We start from the raw sequence: 11,113 nt of genomic DNA on the forward strand, positions 1-11,113 counted from the left end.
TCAAACAGAAGGTTTTATATTTGATCCTAGAGGAAATCATAAGGAGCCACTGGAGTTGAATGGAGTGGTGTTAGGTAGGATGATGGACTGTGGAAAACTTAACCTAATCAGACTTCTGCTTTAAAAAGAGATATTTGGTAGCTTTTCAATATTTTTCCCTTCCAAAGACACTTAAGCATGACAGAACTGGGGAATCAGTCCCATGTCTCATGACTCTTAAATTCAGGGTTCTTATTCCTAAAACATGGCAAACTTCAATTTGTAACCCCTGCTCTAGACATCAAAAGTCAACCTCTCCAGGAAAATTTCAGTGATGTTCTTTCCCTTAAGTAGAAGTGATCACATACTGAATGTGATCTCCCACATTATTAATTCTATGCCTCTCTTGTGGAAGTCTTCAATGGTTTTTTTTTATTGTAGCTACATATCTCATCACTCATTGCTGCCCCCATCTCCAACTCAGATCCATGAGGGTAGGCTCTCCCTTATTTTTCTTTCCATTTCCCCAAATTTAACATGACACAAAAATATCTACTCTGGTCATGTCTATGTCATTTATTGACTCTGAAATCTTGGACGAATAATTTTACCTATCTGTTCCTCAGTTTCCTAATCTATAAAATAAGGCTAGACTGTATGGCTTTGGAGATCCTTCTCAGCACTAAAGATATGTTCTTATCTTTATGTTTTGTCACAAAAACCTGATCAGTGCCAGACTTAAGCAAAACTTTGTGTCTGAGTAATCCCTGAGTCAATATTTGGTGACTAATGAGCTATTATTGAATGTATAAATGAAAGAAAATGCATGCTCAGGGGGCCTCTCTTTTCTTCTGCCTCCTCAGTCCCATTTGGATCTTGGTTTGATCACATCTATGGCTGACTGTCCTTGAGAGAGGATGAAAACTTCCTAATCTTGACTTATGAGGAACTTCTGCAAATAAGTGCTCAGGCTTCCCTTTCCTTCCCCTCATCTTCATCTTTCCTTCCCCTCCACTTCATCTTCCTTGCCCTTGTCAGCCTTTTTCTTTTACCATTCCCTTCAGTTGGTTGGTTCACTCTCCTTAGACTCTGCCCTCTTCTTTACACATCTACCCTACTTTCTGTCTCCATCACACTTCTCTTACATATCTTTGACTAGTAAAACCCAAGAATAGAGAAATTTTTGTTAAAGTTCTCTGTGTATTTCCCACAGATCCAAGGAATTGCAAGAAAGGATGTAGAATGTTTTAGCTTCTGGCTATAATTCCATAAATATAAAATGTTGGGATTGGAAGCTCAATTCCGTGTGGACGGCCTCAGGCGGGTAAAAGTGGGACTTCTAAATCTTAGAGTCTTACGAGGCCCTCCATGAACAGCGGGGGTTCGAGAAGGTCAGACTGAGCTAGCTTGGCTAGCTCGGGTATTTCCGCCTCTCCCCAGGAGGTACGTGATGGGTGGAGTCTCCCTGCCCTCGAGGTCGTCCCGGATTGGAGCACACCTAGTTACCTAACAGCACGGTATTTAGATGCAAACTATGCTGCTGAAGGTTAAGTAGGATTGAGGAAGCGTGAAAGCTCTCTTAGCATGTAAGGAGCCAAGAGGACAGTAGGCTCCGCTTCTCTTCTCTTCTCTCTCCCCTCCCCCTCTCTCCCCGCTTGTACTTCTACTTCCAATCCCTTAAGCTTAGCCTCCTTAGGAAATCTCCCCCTCTTCCTCCTAAGGAAGACCCCCCTGCACTTATAACTAGACCCTGTAATAAAGCTCAACCCCTGTTCGACTCTGGAACGTCCTTTCTTTCATACGTTTATCCAGTTTGGCCAACCGAAGACCTGGGACAGGTAAGAAAGACTCGGGTAGCCCAATACAGAAGAGAAGAGAAGCGGAGCCTACTGTCCTCTTGGCTCCTTACGTGCTAAGAGAGCTTTCACGCTTCCTCAATCCTACTTAACCTTCAGCAACATAGTTTGCATCTAAATACCGTGCTGTTAGGTAACTAGGTGTGCTCCAATCCGGGACGACCTCGAGGGCAGGGAGACTCCACCCATCACGTACCTCCTGGGGAGAGGCGGAAATACCCGAGCTAGCCAAGCTAGCTCAGTCTGACCTTCTCGAACCCCCGCTGTTCATGGAGGGCCTGGTAAGACTCTAAGATTTAGAAGTCCCACTTTTACCCGCCCGAGACCGTACACACGGAATTGAGCTTCCAATCCCAACAATAAAATACTTTTAAAAGAAATATAATAAACACACAGCCTAATGAGAAGCAGAATATAGTTAATTTTTAAAATTTCTTTCTAGAGTAAAAACTAAAGAAATACAATCACCTAGGTATAAGTTGATAGCTTTGTCACTAAAAATCAACTTTGTCAATCAAATGTAATGCTAATTAATTCAAGACTTTTCAGGAAGATAGACCCTCCTGGGGTTGACCAACATGCCTAATATATATTATATATTAATTGTCAGTAACTTCTCCTACAGGCCAGAAATTGCCAGTTCTTTCTCCTTAATTTTTAATCATTGTTGCAGGTAAGTTTACTCGGTTTTCCCATCATTCCTGATCAGTAAAAACCCCTTTCTGCCTCTCCTAGACATTTTGGTCTTTTACTATCCTTTCTTTCTGGAACTCATCATCTTTCAAATTTTCTTTATTTTCTCCATTTCCTTTTTCTCTTTCTTTGGAAATTATACGTTTTCCCCTCCTCACTTTCTCCCTTCTTCCTTCTCTTCTCAAGTCCCTTTATTCACCCAAAATGTCCTATCATAATATCTCTCACTATGCCTCATTCTTTCTAAATCTATTGTCACTCTTTACTATGATCTTAAGTCTTTCCACCTATGAGAACTCCTTGAGGTCATCAGTCTTGCTCTAGTTCATATTTCTGCTCTTCCATATACTAAACTTATCTTAACCAGTTGGATTGTCCTCTACTCTCAGATCTCATGAGCCCTCATCCTGTTGTCATTTACAGGTTGCTGGACACAAACCCAGATTCATTCCTATCATTTGTCTCCTACACATTCATGGTATCTAATCTCAGCTCATCTCCCACTACAGCATCACAATTCTTTTATTCTTTCATAACTGATTCTTTAGGGCATTCCTCATGGGACTTCTCTCCTCAAACTTTCCACCCTTTACTTTAATCTCAGATGAAGAAGTGGTGTTTCTTCTTACCATGTACTTCCTCATTTATGCCCTTGTCCTCATCCTCTTCAACAGATAGCCTTTCTCATCTTAATTCTCCCTACATTTTCATTCATTCTTTGCTTCCTACAGTTAGCCAGTCATTTAACTCTATTAGCCTCAGTTTCCTCATGTGTAAAATAATCTGGTAAAGGAAATGGCAAGCCGCTCTAGCATCTTTGGTAATAAAACTCTAAATGGGGTCAAGAAGAGTCAGATACAGCTGAACCACCTGAACCACCAATAATGCTTCCTACAAACACTTTAGGGATTTTCCATTAGTAAAAAAAATGATTTGATCCTACTATGCCATTGTTGGAATTTTGCTGTGTCAGTCTGAGTAACCCCATGGTTAGCAATCTTGCTTGCCTTCAGAACTGTACACCAGCCAGAACTTCCAAAAGGACAATCAGGTGCCTTTTAATCTCATTATTTTATCTCTAATCTCATTTTCCTATAATGAGGCAATAACTGGGAAGATGTGTCTAAGCAAGCCCATCTCACTTATTTTTTATTCATAAATATGTACCTTTTTTCTTTTTAAAATTTATTTATCTTCAGTTTTTAACATTCCCTTCCACATAACTTTGAATTTCAAATTTTCTCCCCATCTCCCCCCTCACACCACCCAAGGATAGAATGTATTTTGAGTAGGCTTTCCTCCAATTTGCCCTCCTTTCCATCACACCCTTCTCCTCTTGTCACCTTCCCTTCTATTTTCCTCTAGGGCAAGATAAATTTCTATTCCACATTGCCTGCATATCTTATTTCCTCATTGCATGTAAAAACAGCCTCTAGCATTCATTTTAAAAACTTGTCACTTTTCCACGTTAGAATGTAAACTGTTCAACTTCAATAAATCCCTTGTGGTTTCTCTTTTCTGTTTACCTTTTCATGCTTCTCTTGATTCTTGTATTTGAAAGTCAAATTTTGTATTCACCTCTTGTATTTTGATCAAGAATACTAGGGAAATCCTCTATTTCATAGAAATTCCATTTTTTCCCCTGAAGTGTTATACTCACTTTTGCTGGTAAAGTAATTCTTGATTTTAATACTACCTTCTTTTACCTCTGAAATATCATATCCCAAGTCCTCTGATCTCTTAGTGCAGAAGCTGCTAAATTCTGTGTTATCCTTATTGTGTTCCCACAATACTTTGGAATGTCTTTCAGAAGGGGATTAGTGGATTCTTTCCATTTCTACTTTACTCTCTGGTTCTAGAATATCAGGACAGTTTTCCTCGATAATTTCTTGAAAGATGATGTTGAGGCTCTTTTTATTATGCATTTCTGGTAGTTCAATAATTTTAAAATTATCTCACCTGGATCCATTTTCCAGGTCAGTTGCTTGTCCAATGAAATATTTTACATTGTCTTCCATTTTTTTCTCGTTCTTTTGTTTTTTTTTTTTAATACTTTCTTAACTTCTCATAAAGTCATTAGATTCCATTTGGTCCATTCTAATTTTTAGGGTATTCTTTTCCTCATTGGTTTTGAGACCTTTTTTGCCATATGGGTTAATCGAACTTTTCGAACTCAACTAACAAGCTGTCAAACTGTGCTTCAGAGAGTTCAGCTCTGATAGACTGATGACATTGTTCTTCCCAAAAAGACTATTTTATGGAGAACTCACATGGGGCAGGCGATCACATGGTGGTCAGAAGAAGCGATACAGGAATACTCTCAAGGTCTCTCTAAAGAACTTTGGATTTGATTGTGTGACATGGGAGACACTGGGACAGGAGTGCTCAGCATGGCATGCCCACATCAGAAAGGGTGCTGTGCTCTATGAGCAAAACAGAATTGAGACAGCACAAAGTAAATATAGGATTTGCAGATTTGTAGTATCCACCCCAAATGTTCACAGAGACTATTTGTACCCAATCTGTGGTAGAGCATTCCGAGCTTGTATTGGTCTGATCAGCCACAGTCAGACACATTGAAACTTGAGTTTATCATGGTGATGTCATTTTGGTCCTCTTCAAGACCAGATAACCACAACCACGACTAGCCTGATTTTAAAGGTATTATTTTCTTCAGCACATGGGGGTGGTGGTGGTGGTGGTGTTAGCAAGCTGCTGACTCTTTTTTCATGATTTTCTTGAATCATTCTCATTTCTCTTCTGAGTTTCTCCTATTATTCTCTTATTTAATCTTCAAAATCTTTTTTGAGCTCTTCTATGGCCTGAAAAAATTCATGCTTTCTTGGAGGTTTTGGATGCAGGAGATTTGAGTTTCTGATCTTCTTCTAGTTGTATGTTTTGATCTTCCTTGTCACTTTACTTACACAAGGATGTAAGAAAATTCTTCACTGAGAAAGTACAAATCTGTAGTCTATTTCTTTTTCCCCCTTTTGTTCATTTTATCATCAAATTACTTGACTTTGTGCTTTTTGTTAATTGAGGGGTTCCAGAAGCAGCCTACTCTTCTGCATTGGCTGCTACAGACCTGTGGCTGGATCAGAGGTGGGTGCTGGGGCTGGGACTGAGGCCAGGGCTGAATCACACTTCCCTTTCAGGCAGGTGAGAGACCCTTCCTACTGACTTTAGAAGCTGTTTTGTGTTTATCTGTTGACGTTTCGGATTCTCTTGGGTTGGAAATTTGCTTCAGTCTGTCATTTTGTGGCTCCTGCTGCTCTAGAATTTGTTTAGAGTTATTTTTACATGTTTTTTGAGGAGTCTGGGTGAAGAGCTCTAGCAGGTCCCTGCTACTACTCCACCATCTTGGCACTGCCTCTAGCCCATCCCTTTTAAAGAAAAGTGCACCTATAACGATTGTCTTTCCCCTATTTTGAAATTGGTCTGGCAGTGAAGGGATGAGGAGTTGGCAGTTTTGAATTTCAGTGCCCAGAAGCTCTGAAATTTCTTAACTTTATGTACTTAACAAATTCTTTTTAATTTTTCCTTCCTGAATGTGCTTCATTATTGAGAGAAAGTCCTGAACACAGATTTTCTTTTAACATCCTCAAATGTTTTGCTATAATTCTTCTCTATCTCACAGTCAGGCTTCTAGAAAAACTTGTCTAATCTTGTTTTCTCCATTTTTTCTACTATCATGCACAATGCCCTCTCATAGAGGAGAAACTTCCTGATTTCCCCAATTGTTCATGTGTGGTTTTGAAAATGATTTTTTATTTTGTTTATAGTTTGTATACTAAAATGTGTACACAATGTCATACTGGGCCACTTGGCATGTAAGTTCCACCATATTAAGGAATGTTTCTTTTTTCATTGTATTCCCAGTGCTGAACAAAATAGATGCCTAATCAATCCTTGCTGATCCATTACCTCCTTTTCTTCCTTCCCCCAGCTTATTTTAACTCTTCTCATCTTCTTCCACTTCATCTGCTCTTCCTCTTTCTTTTCTTCCTCTCATCCTTCCCTTTAAGTAGCCCCATGGACTCTTCTTTCTTTGTCCCTTTCTTTCTAGTTCTATCTCCTGTCCTTCTTCCTTTCTTATTTATTTCTATTTCCTGGGCTCATCCTCCTCTTCCCCCTTTCTCTGTTCTCACCTCGCTCACAGTCTTATCCCCCAATTCCTCCTCATTTTGATTCTTCTCTGTTAATTGTTGGGTTTTTCCATCACTTCTTTCTCTTATATTGAGAGACCTTTCCACAGGATATGTGGAGAAATGTAAATAAGATTTGTCACTTCCTGAGAACAAAGCTGAAGGAGGACAAAATAAACTTAGTGATCAAGAATGCTTCCTTCTCTGCCATGAAAGATAACAAAATGTCCAACCATTCAATCTTACCTGACTGTATAATGGATCACAGCCAAGGAAGCATAATAGGAAAGGGTGAGTAGGAGCCTTAGAGATAAAGGAGCAAAAATAGTGGGTGTCTTTCCAGAATTTTGCTGAACACAGCAAGCCAAAAAAGCATCTCTGAATCCAATAGAATAAGATGAAAGAAAAAGTGATAAAGATTGTTATTATATCTATACCACATATTAGAGAGAAGAATAATCCACCCATGGATGGGAGGCAAGGGTAATCTAGGAAACTTTCATGTATTTAGTATTTTAAGGGGGCCTTTTCTTTCTGAGGAACTTTAGTTCCCAAAAGTCTGAGCAGAGCATCCCAAGTATCACTACTGCCCCAGTATTACTATGTTTGGATACAGGTATATATATAACAAATGGCAAATGACTGAAAATGAAATGATCTCTGGTCACATAATTCTTGGTCCTAGCACATTCAAAGTGTATCATCCTCCTTCAGGTTTGCTCTGAACTCCAGAGGTGGAATCTAATGAATTCAGGATAATCTGTCAATTGGATTTGCTATAGCACATTCCTGCAGAAATGTTCTGAAGTCAAAATTTGTTACATTCATACCTGAGCTTTTTGTCCATCCATCATTCTTTTCTTGAACTTCCTCACTTTCATCAGCTGTGATAATAACTGATAGACTGTCCTTGATTAATAATCGGTCACAAGTGTCTGGATCAATTGTTATTCTCCAATCAACTGCCCATTTGGGTAAAGCACTCAGTGTTCCTTTCACTAGCATTCTGTTTAATGGAAAATGTTCCAAGTATTGCATGACATTATTACCTAAGACGGTTTTAAGGAATTGGACAAAAGATTCCTGTTCATTTGACCTAAGACTTTTGCTGAAAATTGCATTTCCTTCCTATGTACACTTTCCAACATGGATGTCAGAATATTGAATTTTCAGCAAGTTGGTAAGGTCAAACCCAAGATCACAGAGGCTTTCCAGGAAACTTCTGATTCTGTCCCTTGGTTCCCTCTACTCCTCTATTAGTTTAGTTGCACATCCCATCCAAGAGTCCAAGGGTTCCACCTTTAGAGGATGAAGATAACTTCCTGAAAAGAACTCTATGTAGCACTCTTTTTCTATAGAGATCTCAGTGTTAACTGGCATTTTGAGAGTTTACATACAGGAAATAACTACTGTAGCAACAAATGATGCATCTCTGTCTCTGTCTATCTCTGTCATTGAGGTTTAGGGAGTTTGAGTAATGTGTATGTTTGTCTCAACTTGCCCCCCATCAAGATTTAGGGAATACTGTGGGAATTGGTGCTCCCATTCTCACCAGTCCCTGTGAGAAGAACAATAATGGGATCCCATGGGAGCTGTTTCTCCAATTATCAGTAACCATTTCAGAATAATAAAGAAATTAACCACAATCATGTTTCTGCTGCTATCCTTCTGGCTGCCTGGATCATGAGTGAACCTGCTAGAGGCTGGAGCCTGAAACTTCCTGTCTTACGCACTCTTATAAAAGGCTCTAACCCATCCTACCCCCCCACTTTTCCCACCTCTCTAGAAATTCAAAAGTCTTCTAAACCACTCCAGATCTGTTGAGATGAGAATAAGTTTCCAACATTACTAGCCCTCACCTGCTCCTTCTGTATTAGTTCTTTCTTTCATGTCCCCCTTTATGAGAAAAGAACTCCTTTTTGCTTTTTCCTACCTAGTTTTGATTTTTAGAATCACCCCATCATATGCAACTCAGCCACAACCATGCTTTAAAACTACTTTAGCAATGATGATGGCTTTAAGAATGCTGATAACATTTTCACATATTTTAAGTAAATAGTTTGACCTTAATCAGTGCCTCATAATTAGTCTTTAATGATTTCTTTATATTTCCTCTGGATCTTTCATACTGAATTTTCCATTGAGTTCTGGTCTTTTTGCTAGGAGTACCTAAAAGTCTTTCAGTTCATCAAATGTCCTTTTTTAAAGATTCAGGATTATCCCAAACTTTGCTAAGTAAGTTATTTTTGGATGCAACACCAGCTCCTTTGCCCTTTGAAATATAAAGTTCTAAGATCTACAGTCTTTTAATGTAAAAGCTGCAAGATCTTATGAAATCCTGTTTCTCCACAGTATTTAAACTCTTTTTTTCTTGCTGCTTGCAATATCTTCTACTTGGAATTTTGAAACTTCACTGGTACATTCCTGTAAGTTCTCTTTGTGGGATTTCTTTCATGATAGATTTTATTGTCTATTTCAACTTTAGTCTCCTGTTCTAGAGCTTCAAGACAATTGCCTTAATTTCTTCTAATATTGTATTCAGATTATTTTTACCACAAATTTCAGTTAGTCCAAGAATTTTTTTATATTGTCTCTCCTTGATCTGTTCTGCAGATCAGTTGTTTTTCTAATGAGATGTTTCAGATTTTCTTCTATTTTTCCTACTTTTGTTATTTCTTTGTATCTTTTAATATCACTTGATTCTACTTGCCCAAATCTAATTTTCAAGGAATTATTTTCTTCCTTAAGATTTTACAACTCTTTTTAAAATTGGTTAACTTTCTTTTCACAATTTTCTGTAATTGCTTTTATTTTTTCCTATTTTTTTCCTCATTAGGTCTTATTTCATTTTTCAATTTCTTTTTAAGTTCTTCCAAGAGTTCTTTTTGGAACTGTGAACATTTGATATTGCTCTTTGGGGTAGGAGTGTCTTTATAATAACAATAACTGCTGGGGATGGAAGCTCAATTCCATGTGGACAGTCTCAGGCGGGTAAAGGTGGGAACTTCTAAATCTTAGAGTTCTCATGAGGCCCCCCCATAAAACACCAGGGAATCGAGGAGTGAGACCGAGCAATCTCGTGTATTTCCACCTCTTCCCATGAGAAACGTGATGGGAGGAGCATCCCCCTCGAGACTGTCCCGGATCTGGGCACACCTATTGTTATCTAACAGGCACGGTATTCAGGTGCAAACTACGCGGCTGGAGAGCTTAATTAGGATCAGGAAAGCCTGAAAGCTCTCTTAGCTCGGGAGGGGCCCTTACAGGACAGAGGGCTCCGTTTTTCCTCTCTTCGCTCTCCCCTCCCCCTCTCTCCCCACTTACACTTCTACTTCCAATCTCTTACCGTAAGATCTTTGCCTCCTTGGGAGATTTCTCTCTCCCTCCTAAGGAAGAGCTCCCCCTGCACATGTAATCAGGACCCTGAATAAAGCCTAACCCTTGTTCGACTCCGGAAAGTCTCTTCTCTCATACGTTTATCCGGTTTGGCCAACCAAAGACCTGGGACAGGTAAGGTAAGACTCGGGTAGCCCTCAGGCCTCTAGGCCTGGCAAATAACAATAATAAACAATTATATAGACCCTACTATGTGCCAGACACTGTGCTAAGTGTTTTACTAATACTATGTCCTTTGATCCTCACAACCCTGAGAAATAAATGCTATTTTGATGCCCATTTCATAATAAAGGAAACTGAGAAAGACAGGGTAAATATTATTTTCCCAGGCTCATGAAGCTAATATAGGAAGCTGAATTTGAACTCAGATCTTTCTGACTCTAGGCCCAGCACTCTGTCTTGCACAACCTAGCTGCCAAAGGATGGAGAGAAAAGGTGGAATGGCATAGTGTCTGATTGAATTCCATACTTCTGTATCCATGATGAAAGAAGTTAACAAGTCAATTCCATTTCATAACTGTTGTGTTGGGTTTTTTAAGCATGTTAGTGCTTGCCTTGTTGTTTGTGAAAAGGTCTTCTCAAAACCCCAAACAATAATAGAGAAAAGTGAAAAATGAAGAGACATAGATAAGCTAGAACTGATACAGAGTGAAAGTAGGAAAGCCAGGAGAATAATTTATGGAAGGATCATAATAATTATGTAAAGGGAGAAAAAAACCAAAGACCTTCCCAACTCTCATATATGCAGTGACAAAAGGTGTGGGAGGGATGGTGCCCACTTCTTGGCAAAAACAAGATGGGCCAGGAGTGCAGGAGACTTACATTGACAGTCACAGCTCACATATTGTTGGCTCATTTTTTGGAGGGTTGACTCTACCAATAGGTTGGGGCTTCTATTGCGATATAGAAGTCAGTGAGTGATGAGAAGAATGTACAAAAAATAGAAGAAAGAAAAGAGCATTAATTAGACATTTTAAGATGAAAGGAGAAGGAAGTTCAGTAAAGGACCACAATAGATATGACAGTTTTCTTATTTTTATGCTA

The sequence above is a fragment of the Notamacropus eugenii genome, chromosome 5 (assembly GCF_028372415.1).
Source record: "Notamacropus eugenii isolate mMacEug1 chromosome 5, mMacEug1.pri_v2, whole genome shotgun sequence".
NCBI classification, from domain to species: Eukaryota; Metazoa; Chordata; class Mammalia; order Diprotodontia; family Macropodidae; genus Notamacropus; species Notamacropus eugenii.